This window comes from Propithecus coquereli, unplaced genomic scaffold (assembly GCF_000956105.1).
Source record: "Propithecus coquereli isolate 6110/MARCELLA unplaced genomic scaffold, Pcoq_1.0 Scaffold168, whole genome shotgun sequence".
Taxonomy (NCBI): domain Eukaryota; kingdom Metazoa; phylum Chordata; class Mammalia; order Primates; family Indriidae; genus Propithecus; species Propithecus coquereli.
In genome coordinates this window covers 3792943-3811186 of record NW_012141413.1, presented here as the reverse complement: position 1 = coordinate 3811186, position 18244 = coordinate 3792943, and positions in this window count along the sequence as shown.

The window sequence follows — 18244 nt, the reverse complement described above, 5'->3', positions numbered from 1 at the left end:
ATCCAAATATAAAATGATAATATAAAAAATTACTTTTGAGCTTGTCAGTAGAGTAAAAACAGAAGAAATTTAAATACAAAAATAGAAATTTTCTAACCTAATGGAAAGTGTGCAGAAAAGTGTGAAGAAAAACAGAGCCTCACAGACCTGTAGAATCATTGAGTCCCAGAAGTAGAGAGACAGCAAAATAAAAATGAGGTAAAAAAGAAAATTAAAAATTAATAGCTGAAGACTTATAGAAATTTGTAGTAAACTGAAATTTTTAGATCTAAGAAGGTCACCAAACACCAAATTGAAAATATAAGAAAATAATACCTAGGTACATAATAGTCAAACTCCTAAAATCTGATGATAAACAAAAAATCTTGGAAATAGCCAGAGAGAGGAAAAATACATATAGAGAAAATTATTTGAACAATAGATATGTCATCATGAACCATAGAGGTTAATTCAACAGTGGAATTGCATCTTTTAAGTGCAGAGAGGAAAACCTAATGTCAACACAGAATTCTATATTCAGGAGAACTCTTTTTTAAAAATGAGGCAGAAGCCACAATGAGATACTGCACACCCTAAGAATGGCAGCCATGCAAAATAAAATTGCCAATACCAAGTGCTGGTGAGGATTTTGGGCAATGAGAACTAGAAATGTGTAAAATGTCACGCTAACTTTGGAAAACAGTTTAGCAGTTTCTTATAAAGTTAAACATATACTTATTATATGACCCATATATCCCAGGCCTGAGTATTTAGCAAATTAAAAACTAATATTTTTTTAAAAATCCTGTTTATGGATGTTTATAGCCACTACATTTATATTTTTCAATGAACTAGAAATAAACCAGATGTTCCTCAGCAGGTGAATGGATAAAGAAACTGTTTTGCATACATAGAATAGGTTCCTAGTTATCAACAAAACAGAACAAACGATTTATATTACAATATAGATAACTCTTAAAAGCATTTCTCTAAGAGAAGGAGGGCCGATCTACAAGGCTACAGTGGATTATATAATTATATTTTATGACACTGTATAAAAAGTTAAATATAAAGTTAAAGGATAGAAAATGATTAGTCATTGCCAAGTAATAGGATGAGGAAAGGAGTTGACTACAAGATGTTAGCATGAAAAACTTCTGAGGGTGATAAAACAGTTCTGGATGGTACTGTGGAGGTGGATGTGTGACTCTAGACAGTTGTTAAAACCCAATAAACTATACACAGCAAAGAGTGAATTTTCTTTTCTGCAAATTTTAAAACATCCTTGTTAATGCCAGGATGTTGGGGGAATTCAGATGGAATGCAGACTGTGAGAAATTAGTCTCACTATACAACAGATGTATTACTTAACCCCATTTAAGGTAGTAGGGATGAAAAGTTCTGACCTAAGTCATCTTGGAAAACAGTATTTTGATTGAATGCTCTAAGACTGTACACAAACATTATATTCTACCTTGTATGTTCCCCACACGGGTATGGATTAGACATTCTGAAATTAGTTTACACGTTAGCTTAAAAATATAATTGCAGCCTTATTTCCATTTGCTTGACAAAAATTAAAAATAAACCAAGGGACAATGCTAGAATAAATTTTGTAGTCCTGGACTGAAGTTGGAAATACCCGGATGAACCCATGACTATTGTAATAATACATCTACAGATGGACAGGTCGATATGTGTATACCTGAGTTTATATGAATACATATATTCCCCAGACTCTGCTGGGAGAGCCAAGAAGCAGTGACGCACACTACCAAGGAGCACACCTGGCTCTTAGATCTTGGTTTCTAAATATTCTTCAACAAAAGTAACTGGGGCTGCTTTTAAAAATGGATAATTCTGAGGCTGGAGATGAAAAATACAAGTTGAACCTAGAGTACCTTTTAGATACATAAAGTAAATAAGTGCTTAAAAAATGCATGTGCGGGAGGCTGAGGCAGAAGGATCGCTTGAGCCCAGGAGTTTGAGGTTGCTGTGAGCTAGGATGACGCCACGGCACTCTAGCCCGGGCAACACAGTGAGACTCTGTCTCAAAAAAAAAAAATGCATGGGGACATGTCAAAGCCAATCTGAGAGACTTCCCAATGATCCAAGCTGGAACAATGTCAGCAATAAAATAATGAAAGCAATTGGTTATGGTCCAGAGAATAACATAAATGTTCATGAGTCCATACTACTGTAAAATAGATTTAAAAAGAAGAAAGAAGGAAATACTACAGAATTCCAAATTCAAATCAATGTATATGGATGATGGAAAACAGAAAATTTATCAGAAGATTATCACAGTAATGATGAATATAGGTACAATTTCCCGGGGAATGCAGAAATTGTGGGTGAAACGTAAGGAAGAAACAAGGTATTTGCACATTCCCAAAGTATCTGCCCCCAAATATTTACTTTTCCCTCTTAATTTCTTAAATAGACCTGTGACTATGTAAAGAAAAAATTAGAACAGTGTACTGTGGGATTTATAACATGTAGATGTAAAATTTATAGCACAAAGAATAGGATATAATTAAAAATGCTCTGTAGCTAAAAAAAAATTATATTTTACATTTATTAAAATAATAGAGCATAAAGTCAATATGTGTTATGTTAAAGATTCATATTGTAATCCCTCAACAACTACTACAAAATGCAAAGTGCAAAGAACTGTAACTTAAATGCTAATAGTAAAATTAAATCAAATATAAAAATATAAATAAGAATGTTCATAAATCTTTTAGTAATTATAGCCCAAAGCAGGAAACAACCCAAATGTCCATCAATAGGAAAATGAATTATTAATAATAAATTGTAGGGCATTCATACAACAGAATACTATTCAGCAATACAAAGAAACAAACTACTGAACCACACAACTTAGATGAATCTTATAAACCTAGTAAATAAGAAAAGCTTGGCATAACATTATACATATTATTTCATTCAAAATAAACCTATGGTGAAAAAATTCAGCATAGAGATTGCCTCTGGTTGAGAAAAAATTGCCTGGGAATTTTTTTGAGGATGATAAAAATATAATTTAAAAAGATGAAGGTTATATGGGTTTATTTATTTGTCAACAATGTAGAATTAACTAAGATTTGTACCTTTCAATATATGTGTATCTTACCTCACAATAAAAAGACTAAAAAAAAATTAAAGTGTTACTGGGGAATTTGTTGAAGTATAGATGAAACAAAAACCACACATGAATAGTAGTTGGTAAGGCTAGGTGATACATCTGTTATACTATTTTGTTTATTTTGCATATATTTAAAATGTTGTGTAATAAGTAAAACTGGGATATAGGGAGTAGGGCAGAGGTTTAGGTGAAAATAAAAAGAGAAGAAAGTGAAAAAATGGAAAGGAAGGAAGGAAGCCGAGATCAATCAATTATGAGCTTAAGCTAAGGAAGAAAAAGAAAAATGTAATATTAAGGTATGGGTAGAGCAGTTTATATACACGCGCACACTATATATACCAGTATGTATGTGTGTGACATTTGTCTATTGATACTGTCTCTGATAATACTGATTTCTATTATTTATAAATATTATAATAAAAAGAACAATCATTACTTTAAAGTCATTCATATACATGCACATGCTTATCTCATGCTGATCTACCACTTACCTGATAGCTGCACATTATTCCTGAAGAGAGAATAATGGAGAAGAAAAGCAACAAACATTTTTTGATTTATCTACAATCAACAAACTGTTCACTTGTGGGGAGAATTGGTAATCAGAATTACCAAGGAGTTATGCAAGATTTGTAAAGGTACACAGTCTAATAACAGATGGTCAGAATTTTAAAAGGCCAAGAAATTATTACCTAAAAATCCCTAAGCTAAAGGCACCATGGGAAGATATCAGAAAGTATAGTGTGCTCTTCATTATTATTTATGATGTATTTTTTCTCAATGAACTTAATTTAACTGATACATCATGAACACCAAAGGGGCTATCTATCTGTGCCCTGTTAAGTCAGTCCATACACTTAATAACTAGGCATTTATCCCTAACCTTTCTTTCCTTTCCTTTCCTGTCTCCTTTCCTTTCCTTGCCCTTTCCTTTCCCTTTTCCATCCCTTTCCCTTTCCCTTTCCCTTCCGTTCCCTTCCCTTCCATTCCTCCTTCCTTCCTACCTTCTTTCTTCTGGTGTTTTCTTTTCTTTGTTTTGTTTTTTTGCATTACTTGTGATGCTCCATTATCTAAAAATCCTTTAGTTTGTTCATTAATTCACATTCAAAAGACATTACCTTTTATACATTGTCATAGGTGCTCTGGGACATATAGACTATGGCTGTACCTGAGCTCAAATAGCTTATAATGTTTCAGAGGACACAAAACAGATACATGAATAATTCTAATACAAAATAAATTCTGAGGGCAGAAATTTTGGAATGTCATAAATAACGTCTGCTTCTAGAGTTGGCTATTATTTTAAAAAAGCTTATATGAGTCCAAAATTGTAACTCCACCTACCAATCAGTCATGTACTAAAAACTACAAAATGTGCACTAAGGATGGATGATTTTGAATGTATAACTCCTAAATTAGAGTCCTTTGGTATCTCTGAATATACTGTGCTTAAATGAGGATTACATAATGGTACTTAAAAATATAATATATAATGTATAAGTAAAAGAGATACAGAGTCATGAGATTTCTAAAAATTGCCTTCAAATCCCAAAAGTGTTTTACACAAAATAAGATTCATCATTAAACACATAAGAAAATTATGACTATTTTAATGACTACTCACTTAGGATAAAACAATTAAAAATTAGTGAAAGAAAAAATATACAAGATAAGCCATAAAAAAAGTTGGGGTCATATTTACAGAGACAAACATACACATATAATTGTAATACACTTATGGCTGATGCATATTTTAATTGACTTAGAATATAAATACAAAGTTGCAAATTGTCATCCAGCGTTATAGTAGATAGGTAAAGACAAAAACACAATAAAGTGATGTCAAGGATCCTACCCTGAAAAAGAAACACAGTAATACTGAACTGGAAAACAAAAATAAGAGAAATGTTTACTGATTAAAATCCTGTACAAAACACTGATATACCATTAAAAAATATTTTGTTTGCTTCATCAAAGGAGTTTGAGACTTGCCTGGAAAACATGTTGAGACCATGTCTCTACAAAAATTTAATAAAACATATGCTGGGCGTGGTGGTGCACGCCTGGAGTCCTAGCTACTACAAAGGCTGAGCCAGGAGGATTACTTGAGCCCAGGAATCTGAGGTTGAGGTGAGCTATCATGGGCATCACTGCACCCTGGAGTGAGTAACAGTGTAAGGCCCGGTCTCAGGAAAAAAAACAAACTTTTTTCAGATAACTATAATGTTCAACTACACTGGACTGAAAGGAGATATGAGCACATATTTTATATCATTGCCATACAGTGTTATAGCAGTAAAATTTCACAGAAAATGTACAATAATCATTAATAAAAGGCTCTAATGATAAAATTTTAATTAAAAAGCATTTATAAGGGGCCGGGCACGGTGGCTCACGCCTGTAATCCTAGTACTCTGGGAGGCCGAGGCGGGCAGATTGTTTGAGCTCAGTTCGAAACCAGCCTGAGCAAGAGCGAGACCCTGTGAGCTAGGCTGACGCCACGGCACTCACTCTAGCCCGGGCAAAAGAGTGAGACTCTGCCTCAAAAAAAAAAAAAAAGGCATTTATAAGAAACTAAAGGTAATTTTTATTATTTTATTTATATATTGACACTGTTCTTACACAAAATGAGAAAGCTGTAATCAATCCAGCCTTCCGAAGCAAAGAAAAGCCTTACATTTCTAAATAAAGAAAAATATGGGCCAGGCGTGGTGACTCACACCTGTAATCCCAGCACTCTGGGAGGCTGAGGCGGGCGGATCCTTTGGGCTTAGGAGTTTGAGACCAGCCTGAGCAAGAGCAAGACACTGTCTCTACTAAAAATAGAAAGAAATTAGCCAGACAACTAAAAATATATAGAAAAAATTAGCCGGGCATGGTGGCACATGCCTGTAGTCCCAGCTACTTGGGAGGCTGAGGCAGGAGGATCGCTTGAGTCCAGGAGTTTGAGGTTGCTGTGAGCCAGGCTGATGCCACGGCACTCTAGCCCAGGCAACAGAGTGAGACTCTGTCTCAAAAAAAAGAAAAAAAAAGAAGAAGGAAAAAAAAGAAAATATCCAATAAAAAAAGGAAGAAAACAATTTCAATTACAATAGCATCAAAACAATAAATTGCTTAGCAATAAATTTAATCAAAGAAGTGAAAGATCTTTACACTTAAAAAATATAGTGATGAAAAATTAAAGACAACACAAATAAATATAAAGATTTCCCATGTATATGGATTGTGTGAATAAATATTGTTAAGGTTCCATATCATCCAAAGCAATGTGTATATTCAATTGGATCTCCATCAAAATTCCAATGGTATTTTTCACAGTAACAGAAAATATAATCCTAAAATTGATATAAAACTGAAAGAGACTTTGAATAGCCAAAGCAATCCTGAGGAACAAAGCTGGGGGGGCATCCTTTCTGATACCAAACTATACTTCAAAACTATAGTAATAAAAACAGGATGATATGTGCATACTAGTTGATGAAACAAAATACAATGAAAGAGACTAGAGAGCCAAGAAATAAACCTAAGCATAAAAGATGAACTAATCTTTGACAAGCTCACCAAGCATATACAATGCAGAAATTATAGTCTTGCCAATACTTGGTGTTGAGAAAAACTGGATACCCTCAAACAAAAGAATAAAATCAAATATTTTTTCTCACACCATACCCCAAAATGACTTCAAAATAAAATCAAAGCTTAAATGTAAGACATGAATTCTTTAAAATCTTATAACAAAACATGCAAGAAATCTCCTTGATATTGACAATGGTTTGTTTGAATAGAACAAAAGTACACCAACAGTAGCAAATATATTTGGACTGGATCACACTAAAAAGCCCTGCACAGTAAAGAAAATTATAAATTAAGAAAACCTATAGGATGGGAGAAAATATTTGCAAATTGTATATCTGGCAAGAAGTTAATAACCAAAATATATAAGAAACTCATACAAATCAAAGACAAAAACAACAATAATAATCCAATTAAAAATAGGAAAAAGTCTGAATGCATATTCTTTTAATGGAGACATAGAAATAGCCAAAAAGGCCAAGCGCAGTGGCTCACGCCTGTAATCCTAGCTCTCTGGGAGGCCGAGGCGGGCGGATTGTTTGAGCTCAGGAGTTCGAAACCAGCCTGAGCAAGAGCGAGACCCTGTCTCTACTAAAAATAGAAAGAAATTAATCGGACAACTAAAAATACATAGAAAAAATTAGCCGGGCATGGTGGCACATGTCTGTAGTCCCAGCTACTCTGGAGGCTGAGGCAGAAGGATCGCTTGAGCCCAGGAGTTTGAGGTTGCTGTGAGTTAGGATGATGCCACGGCACTCTAGCCCGGGCAACACAGTGAGACTCTGTCTCAAAAAAAAAAAAAGAAATAGCCAAAAAGTATATGAAAGATGCCTAACATCATCAATGATCAGATAACTGCAAGTCAAAACCTTGACGAGATGTCATTACATACCTGTTAGGATGGCTATTAATAATAACAATGAAAAAAGACAAAGAGTTTTAGTCTTCACACATCAAAGTAAAAATAAAATTAAAAAAAAGACAAAGAGTCACAAGGAAAAAAAAAATCCTGGGCACTGCTGGTGAGTTGAGAATTGGCAGAGTCATTATGAAAACCAGTATGGAGATTCTTTACAAAGCAAATTAAAAAACAGAACGACCATAAAATCCAGCAATCTCATTTCTTTCAATATAACCAATGGAAATAAAATCAGCATTTTGAAGAAATATCTGCACCCCCACAGTCACTGCAGCATTATTCACAATTGCCAAAATATTAACAAAATCTAAATGTTTGTGGACACTGAATGGATAAAGAAAATATGGTATATATTCACAACAGAATATTACTCAACCATGAAAAATTATAAAATCCTGCCATTTGAACATGTATGGACCTGGAAGACACTATGCTAAGTGAAAGAAGCCAGGAACAGAAAGACAAATACTGCATGATCTCACTTACATGGGGAATCTGAAAAGGCTGAATTCACGGAAGCAGAGGGTACAAAGGTGGCTGCCAGGGCCTGGAGACAGGGAAACTGGGAACATGTTGAAGGGGTAAACTTTCAGTTCTCAGATGAATAAGTCTTGGGGATATAATGTACAGCTTCATTACTATAGTTAATAATAATGTTTTATATGCTTAAAATTTGCTAAGACAGTAGACCGTGTTATCAGTACAAAAAATAGGTAACAATGTGAGATAATAAATATGTTCATTAACTTATTGTTTTAGTCATTTCACAATGTATACAGACCCAAAGTATTTAATAACAACCATTCCATGCTCAGGGTCTCCCAAGCCCATTCCATATCAACCCCAACATCATCTTCCTGGGAGCCCCCAGCTTTCCAGGGCTCTGAAGCTTCTCTCAGTATAACCGGCTCCTTCTATGGCTGGTGTAGGCAGCTGGGACACCTGCTAGGGAGGATCCCCAGGAGGAACTAACTGGGACTTCAATAACCTCCTTTTTCAGACTGACTTGGCCCGGAGTCACTGGGCTCAGACTTCTACTTCCCAAAAGAGTCATTCACTGAGTTTTAAATAAGAAAATATCCAGTGTTTGAAGAATTCAGCAAAATCACTCAAACACAATTTATAGAATGGAAGAAAATGATGAAGTAGTTACATTTTATATCTTAACAGGAAAAAGCAAAAGTATTTATACCTTTCAAACAAAAACAGGCCATTTAATTACTTCCATGGTAACAAATCACTTATTAAACAGTTAATTATATGTGAACATTACTAGCAAGTGCTGAGATCCGTATCATAAAATTTAGCATTAAACTCAGACATCTAGGGAACAGGTTATCCATGGAGATATACACTGTCACAAATTCATTCTCCACCCAGCAAAAAACAAACAAACAAAAAAACCGAACTGATGTTATCATGAATCTATGTGATTTACCAATTAATTTACCACATTTTCTCATTTATTTATTTTCTACAACCATAGTGGAAGAGAGATTTTTTTTTCCCATTTCTTTTCCCGGGTAGGATTCCCACAGCTAAATTCTGAGGTTGTTTGAAATTACACCAAAAAAGAACAGATCTAAGAAACTTAGTATATTCACTCTGGGATAGAAAAACATATATAAATTTTTTAACAAACGGAATATATATGACTAGATTTTTCTTCTGAAATACTCATTTTTCATTCCCTTTGGAAATATTTTTTTATCTGTTAAAGTCTACTGATAAAATACAATTTACAGTTAATAAAAAAACTGAAGTTGAAATAAGTGAATAAATCTTTTCGAGGTGACAAACTCAGGGACTGGCAGTGCTGACTGGAGCACAAACATGTCCAAGTCAAGTTTCAAGTGAGGCCATCCTATCATTTAGGACAGCCCCCCATTCTCATGCTGCTCATCGAAGTTCTCAATGACCAGCCTCCCAGGAGCCCCTGCACTGTGCCTCCCTGTGTGTCTGAGGTGCATGTTGCTTTACAGGTTCTTAAACTTCCTCAGTGAGTGGGTTTTCTTTGGGGATAGTGTTTCTCTCTTCACAAGTCTCAGAGAATCCAGAGGGCATGAATCATTTCTGTCTTTTCTCCTCCATATCAGCATCCAATTTACTGACCACCAGTGTATCTCCAAGGCATGGAAACTGAGGTTGGGGGAAGAAAGCATTGATGTCTCAAGAAGCTAGCTTTTCATATGAAGGGTATAGCAGGAGACTGACTGCTCTCAGCACCAGATGCTCCTCTGGGAGGCTCTGCGCCCACACCTCAGGCTGTTCTCTGGGAGATGACCCAGGGCTGACATTCACTAGACAACCTAGCAGTCATGACTGCTGTAGGCATCTTAGGTCATCCCCAGACAGTTCTACAACTCAGGACCGGATAAAGTCTAGAGGGTGGCTGAGGACGCATCACTTTGTATATTTCCAAAGCAGAACCTCAACCCAAAGACATTCTGATAAAGAGCCTGTGTCTAAGGCAGGGAAAAGGAGAGGCACAGTAATTTTTTACAGTGGAGCGTAAAGGGATTATTCTGTTTCGATCTCATGTGAAATATTTATAAACAGAAAACAGATCTTTAAAAGAGTGTCATCCACTTCTCTGTAAAAAAAAAGGAAAAAAAAAACCGGTTTATTTAAATACCGAGTCTGAAATGTATAATAAAGGACAAATAAGAGATAAAGGTGTGAATTACAGAGGGGAATTTGGTGTTTGGTGAAATTCAAAAGAAATTGGATTTAAGATTTTACTGCAAGTCTGAGTTAGGCTGGGAGAACAGGATGGTGTATTTGAAACCCCTCTTGTCATATTTGGGAAAAAGGTGGGGGGGGGGAGACCAATTCCCCGGTGGAGTGTTAAAATAATTAAATAACAGAGGCAATTAGACTGAAGTGTCTCTAGTGCCCACGTTCCTACCTTAAAGAAATGCAAAATCTAACTCAATTTCATTTCTTATAAATTACTACCTTAAAGGGAAACAAAATTCAGGTTTAACAAACCACAAACTTCCAATTAACCTCTGATTTTTTTTTTCAGTTTCCATAGAGACTGTCAAAAATTGCCAATACTGACTATATTTCAAGTCGTCATGGTGGGCTATTGGGAAAAGTTTCAATTAGCAATAATCGCGTCTCGGATAAACCTCATTGGCTACGATAGAGACACTGCGCAAAGCTAACCTCTGATTAGATAACCAGAACATTTCCACCTGAATAGTCCAAATAAGCTGACTACAGAACTGCACCCAATCAATTATCGAACATGGATTGCTTCCTCGTGCACCTTTATAAAAGTCTTTGTCTTCAAGCCCCTCCGGTGGGTACCAAACTACAAATCATGGCTGGAGGCTTCTCCGCCCATAAATCGCTGTTTGCTCAAATTCTGTTTCAGGTTGTAGCGGCGCGTCAGTTTAATTTTTAACAGGAGAAAAGAGGGATGGGGACCCCACAGACACAGCTCCTCCCACGCATGAACCTGCACACCGAGTCGGGATCCTTCCTTGATGACTTCCGCGTTGTCACCGCACAATCTGGGGGAGACGCGAGGCAGCGGACAGGGAGGGCTCTGGCGGGGCCAAATATGCCTTGCAGGCTGGGACAGGATGCCTGGTCCTGGCTGCCAGCACAGTCCCTCCTGCAGCCAAAGGGGACCGAGGGCCAAACTTCCCCAGCGGAGACCGGGTTCTCAGACTTCAGAGCGGAGGCCCGCGGCCGCCACAGCCGGCTCTGACCGGCTCCGGCGCTCCCCCACCAGCACACTCGCCCGCACACTCACCATTTCTTAACTTCGGCGGTGTCCTGGCATCCTGGCCACGGCTCTCCCAGTACCTGCAGGTCGCAAGGGGACAGAGGCTGCGGCAGAGCCACCTGGGCCTCCCGAGCTGAAGAAACAAGGCAGAGAAGGGACGCCGGACTCACGTCTGGCTCCTCGTCTGGTCAGAGACAAAGGCCCCGCCAGTGCCGGAACTCCGCCCCCTCCTTTCCGGCTGGGTGCCTGATTGGACAGTTCCCACACCAGTGCCTCTGATTGGACAGGATTCCAGGCCCTTCCCCTCCGGGCCCTGAGTGACAGGAGACGCCATCACACACAGGGCTGAATGAGGCAAGAATGACAGGTTCCTGGATCCGCCCCTTTGCATAAAGCGCTGTCTCCCTGTCCTGGGCCTGGCTCCACACGGGGGACATTTGCATTAACCTTGTGTATACGGTTATATGAAGTTGTGAATAATACATATATATTATTCACAAATGAATACAATATAATGATAATTATTTTAACATGTCAGATTTTATGACCTTTCCTGGCCTCTCGTCTTTTGAGCAGGCAGCCTGAGATTTCAAAATGAAGAAAATCATCTAAGAAATAAAATGTCAGCAACATATGAGTTTCAAATCTTCTAGTAGCCAAATCAAAAAAAAAAAAAAATTTCGACCGGGCGCGGTGGCTCACGCCTGTAATCCTAGCACTCTGGGAGGCCGAGGCGGAGGATCGCTTTGAGGTCAGGAGTTCAACATCAGCCTGAGCAAGAGAGAGACCGCGTCTCTACTAAACATAGAAAGCATTAGCCAGGAATCGTGGCGTGCACCTATAATCCCAGCTACTCGGGAGGCTGAGGCAGAAGGATCGCTTGAGCCCAGGACTTTGAGGTTGCTGTGAGCTAGGCTGACGCCATGGCACTCTAGCCCGGGCAACTGAGGGAGACTCTGTCTCAGAAACAAGAAAGGAAGGAAAGAAAGAACACACATATGTGAGGAATCCTTTTGGTTATCCTGAGTTTTCAAAATAATCCACCCTCAAGGTTACAGTAATAACAAATCAGGGAGTCCATGGGGGGAGCAGGGAACCAGGGGAAAAAAACACCCTCAAATTTCCTTATAGTTTGCTGATGCTTCAGTTGAAGTCTCCTGGGAATATTCTGCAGTAGGATCTTCCTTTGCAGCTTTTCTTGCCTGAGAACAATCTATGTTAAGTGTCTGGACATGTCTCAACTTCCTGGTCCCCTTGGGGGATGGGAAGCAAGGGCACAGTCCTTGCTCATATTTTGGAGTGAAGAAAGCATGGAAGGTTTTGCAAACTTTGTCAGTGCTACTTCTGCCCTCATGTCATATCCAGCCCCCAGTTCCAGGCAGCCCCACATGTACTTTCATTTGGACTCCATTGCTATTCTACCTGCCATATGCAGTTTAAAGATGGCCCCATACACCTGCCCGAAATGATCCTCCAGGTGTAGCATGAGCTCCTGAGTGAGGAATTCAGGAGTATACTGTGCTCTTTGTGCATTTCTGTTGAGTTCCTCTATCCATGCTTAGAGAAGGCTGTAGACACAGAGTCAATGGGAGACACCGGAATTCCAATGTCCAAGGATGATTTCAACCCTTCAGATGTCTCACCTTTGCCTTTGTTCCTTCTGTCAGTCTTGATATAGTGCCCCAGAGTCTGAAGTTGCCAGGGCTTCTTTGGTTGCATATTCTACTTATTTTTCTTATTTTAGCTCAAGGGCTGTGTGTCAGGGACCCATCACACACTTCACTGGGCACATCCTTATCTTGACCATGAGTCCTAAGACCTGACAATTCTTCTAAATTCTCTGTGGGTTGAGAAGTAGGGAGGTCAGTGAGTCAGCATCGATCACAGGCAGCTTCCAAAGGTTAATGTTAGGACTGTAATTTTTTGTTTGCTTGTTTGTTTGTTTGGATTTTAGTTTTTTTTTAAAAGCAAGACACAGACAAGTGGCCCATTAGATGTCTGGAAACTCACGATGCAATAGTCATATGTGCAACCCATTTTAAACAGAAGCACAAGAAAAAAGGTCCAAAGTTGTAAGAACAATGATAATGACCTAGCTGAATTTATCAGCTCAGACTGTGGAAGCTGAATAATTCTACAGAACACAGTGGAACTCCCAGGATGACTGTGGTGAGGTAGAGGGGAAGTTTCCCTCTCCAGTGGGACCTTTTGCTGCCTCTAGAATCAGCAGTCACTTGGGTTAGCCGTTGGTTCTAATCAATTCAAAGCAATAACATTTGATGTAATTATCTCCCTCACTTTCAAGAGGGGAACGGACATTTTGATTTTACCTTTCCACTGCATCTTAATTTTATCACATATATGTGTATCTAATATAGTTTAATATTGGTCATTTCTAAGTCCAAGCATTTGAAAAATTATAACATCTATGTATATAATTTTTTTGTGTGTGTGAGACAGAGTCTGGCTCTGTTGCCCGGGCTAGAGTGCCATGGCGTCAGCCTAGCTCACAGCAATCTCAAACTCCTGGGCTCAAGCAATCCTCCTGCCTCAGCCTCCCGAGTAGCTGGGACTACAGGCATGTGCCACCATGCCTGGCTAATTATATATATATATATATTGTTAGTTGTCCAGATCATTTCTTTCTATTTTTTTGTAGAGACGGGGTCTAGCTCTTGCTCAGGCTGGTCTGGAACTCCTGACCTTGAGCGATCCACTCGCCTCGACCTCCCAGAGTGCTAGGTTTACAGGCGTGAGCCACCTGGCCCGGCCTTCTATCCTCCCTTGAACCCATCACAACCCTGTGAGGCCTCCACAAGGGGCTCATCACTCCTGCATTTTCCAGATGAGAAAACACAGGCCCTAAGAGGGCAGTGGCTTGCCAAGGTCCCCCCAGGAGAGGCTGGCTCCTTCTCCCACCTGGCAGCCCTGTCCCGGCTGCCTCCACCACACATCCCAGCACCCCACTGACCAGGGTCCCACCTTTTGGGGTCTGTATGCTTGTCTACTAGCACAGAGTTCCCCAGCCACGCCTGGCCATGCTAGGAGGGGGACGGGGCATATTGGGAGGCCTGGTTGAGTGGTTCCTGCCTGCCCCAGCCCCACCGGAATCTCTGTCCACAAGAGACCATTCTAAAGGGTTTACAATGTTAAGGATGGGAGTTTGCACAGAACTGCCCTTTCCGCCACCCAGGAAGTGGGAGCCCAAGGAACTATCTGTGACAGGGTCACAGATAGACAGGGTCTTCTCAGGGTAACTTGTGGTGACACTTTGCTTCCTCATTTATATTGAAGGTTCTGAGGTCTGGTCAGGAAGGGTCCGTTAGAAATGCATGAGTCCCAGATCCTTCTCATAAGCAACCTGAAGCACGTGTCACTGCCAGCCGGGCTCTGGGCTCAGAATCCTGACTATGATTAGCAGTGTCTGCAAAGGGGCCGAGTGGGGAGTCTCAGCCAACACATCTGTCCCACGTAAGTGCATTGGAATGAAAAGCAACCCATCTGCCCATGTGGCCCACGGGATTCCTCTGCCATCCACATCTCTATTCTAGCCAGCAATCCCCTCCCCGTGCAGTGCAGACAGGTGCTGCAGAAGGGGTTTGGCTTCCTGAGGAACTGCTGGGCTAATCTGGAGTACGAATTAAGCCCCCTACCACATCTACTCAACAGCCTGGGAAAGCTCCTTGCCGACAGGATGGACCAGCACTGCAGTCAGAGACCTGTGAATTCTGCCAGTTCGTCACCTTTGCTGAACAGCCCAGCTGCCATCGCCACACCCGTTACCAGGGCCCCCTTTCTAAACACTTGTCCATCGACGAACACATCTGTTAGCCCAGATTAGACATGACTGGTGACTTATATTTCATAGTAAACTTTCAGTGAGAAGGTGAAACACAAACACTCCTGACGTAGTCGTCTTCAACTCTGCTATTTTCTGTCCCTGCCCCCAAATACTTTCTCTCCATCTCCTGGCCTCCACTTTTACTTGGTGAGCTGACTCTGCTTAGTGTTTTCTTTAGTGCAGATTTTTTAATTTTCTGGAAATTTTTCTGTGGAGAAGAAGGAATAAATTTGGGCATAAGGGGACTTGTGCGAGTTCAATTATCTTAAATATGAGAACAAAACAGATCCAAACTACCTGGTTGAGAGCTTCTACTGGGCTCCTCAGAACCCTAAATGTTCCATGGTACTGGAGAGGAAGCTTCGTAGAGGCTAAAGTACCTCCCTCCGGATGCTCATACACCATGTTGACTTCTGATTAACCCGTTCTGGGAATGCCTCTCAGAATATTACTTTACTGTTTCTTGTGTAAGAACACATATTAGTATAAATCCTGCCCTTAGGTAAAAACAACCTTGATTTATCACACAAATCACAAGCTATGAAGTACATGGCATTGGCATTTTTGTCTTCTCCTGGAAGGTGAAGTTTAATTGTTCTGCACATTAACAGGTATACACTTTTTCTAAATAGTACATAAGCCCCATATCTGTGGTGTAACAGCATGGAGATCCACCTGTGTTGTTGCCACCCATGACTATGCACCTGTCCATAAATTCACCAATAAGTCACCTGCTAGTGACAAATTGGATTTGTCTGCCTCTTCCTTTGGTTTCTTGGCTCCTTCTGCATTTGGGCCTCACTTTGCATGTATGGACATTTTACAAAACAAGTGGCAAGATAGCCAGTACCGGTCCGCTAACCAAAGTATGGGCAAGATGAAGAAATTATGGGAGTGAAAATTTTGGGGTGTTACTCCTCATCTATTTGGGGTGGTGTTGCCCATTTGTGACATGCATGCGGACTACAGGGATGCCCCTAAACTTTAAGGACTAGAGAACCTGTTAGTAGAGAACTGCATTGCACCCTAGGGTAAGGAAAATCACCACGTGGCATTAACAGTGGACTGGCCATTACTAGGAGCTTTGGAAGTAGTTACAGAAGACAGTTATCAGCTGTGATGATGGTATAAAAGCTAGATAAAGAATTATAGTTAGAAAAGTATATTAAAACCTCCACATTCATGCCAGCAGTTAGCTCTGTGGATAAGTTTGAAACTCAGAAGCTGCAGTTGGAAACTCAATTCTGGTGTTTTGTGCAGCTTGACAGGTGAAAGATGCACAGGCTAATGTGTGAGCATGTGACAGTCCATGTATGTTCAACAATTTGAAGGACCAGAAAATCATGTAATTACTCTAACTGAATAGGTGGCAAGTGAAAAAGACAGAATTTGTATGGGGAGAGTCTGCACCCTGGAGACATGAGATTTGTAAGAAATAAATTTAACACAGAGAAGCTAAGTTTGCTTTGAGAATTTGTAAGGTCTAGGTTGCTTGTAAACCATCAAATCATCTGAACTTATCTGTTTTGATCCACTTCCCATTTTCTTCTGAAGATAGGTACACACACACACATGCATTTCTCCTCTACAGTTCTTACACAAAGCTTGTTTTTAGCTTGATACATTGTATATTGCATTAAATGTAAATCTAAACAAAACATCTCTATGTGTTTGATTGGCCCAGAAAAGGCCATGTGCAAAGAAAAATGTTGGCTAAAATTTTATGAATAATGATTTAGGATTTAAAGGTATGGAATTGAATTATACTCCCATATAATCTTTATTGTAAGCATATCAACAACCCCATAACTACAAAAAAAGGGACACAAAATAGTAACTATGAGAATATGCTGAAATTATTGAAAGTTTTGTTCCTCAAAATAAAGCGATTACTAGAAGTTATTCCACTGTGTTACCCAAACAGTACATTATTTTCATTTGTTAACTACAATTGTAGAGAATATAGTTTAACATTTGTGGCAGAGTACCATTTTATTCATTGCACATCAGTGTTAAACCATTAAGAACAATTGCATGTTATTAATCAAGACAAATTAGTTAACCTATAGCCTAAATAAAGCATTTTAAAATCCACTATATGCTCCTTGCTCACAAGCACACAAGAAACATTATTCTTGGTCTAATGTAGTGAACTTAGTGTTATACTTTCTTTAAGATTGAGGCTAATTATTTAGTATACATTGATTTGAATACATATACGGCCTCTCAGGAGTCATCTTCACTTTCCTCTGATATCTGTGAAGATGTTTTTATTTCTATTACATCAAATAGCATTCAAGATTTCCATGTCTTCTATCACATCAAATAATATTCAAGACTTCTGTTTTATTCTATTATAAAGATATGTCAGTATTTTAACCAACTGGCCAGATTTTTCATACTTAAGGAGCAATCGGTAAAATAATTTATTTTGAAAATTTAGACTATTTCTTAGTTTAATACAGAATAAAAAAACCCAATTGCATACTGTGTATTTACATGCATTATTGTTTTATGATTCAAACACACAAAAAACCTCTCTTTAGATTTTCTTAATGTACTTTACATTTGCCATTAAACATTTATGGAAAATTGGTATTAATCAAATTGACCTAATATTGAATGGCCTCTCACAGCTCTGATGCAGAAACAACAGAATACATATTTTCATACAGACATTAAGAATGAAAATATAGCATAAACTAATTTGAAAACTGAACTACATCAATATTTGCTTTTGAAAAATTTCAAATAGTGTCAATACAAATTACCCATTGACTATAATTATACCTGTCCAAACATAAATGTTCTTGCTCTTTTGAACAACACAAGCAGATAAATTATCTAACTGCTTCAACTTCACATTCTCTACGATACTCTGGGTTAGTGTAAAATCTGAAAATGTGCTTTAGTTTTTACCTGTGTGAATCCACGATGAATTTAGATGTAAGTTTTGATTAAATGCTTCTACACATTCATTGCACCTGTAAAATTTCTTTCCCTATGGACACTCTGATAACTTCCAAGTTGTGTATTTAGGATAAA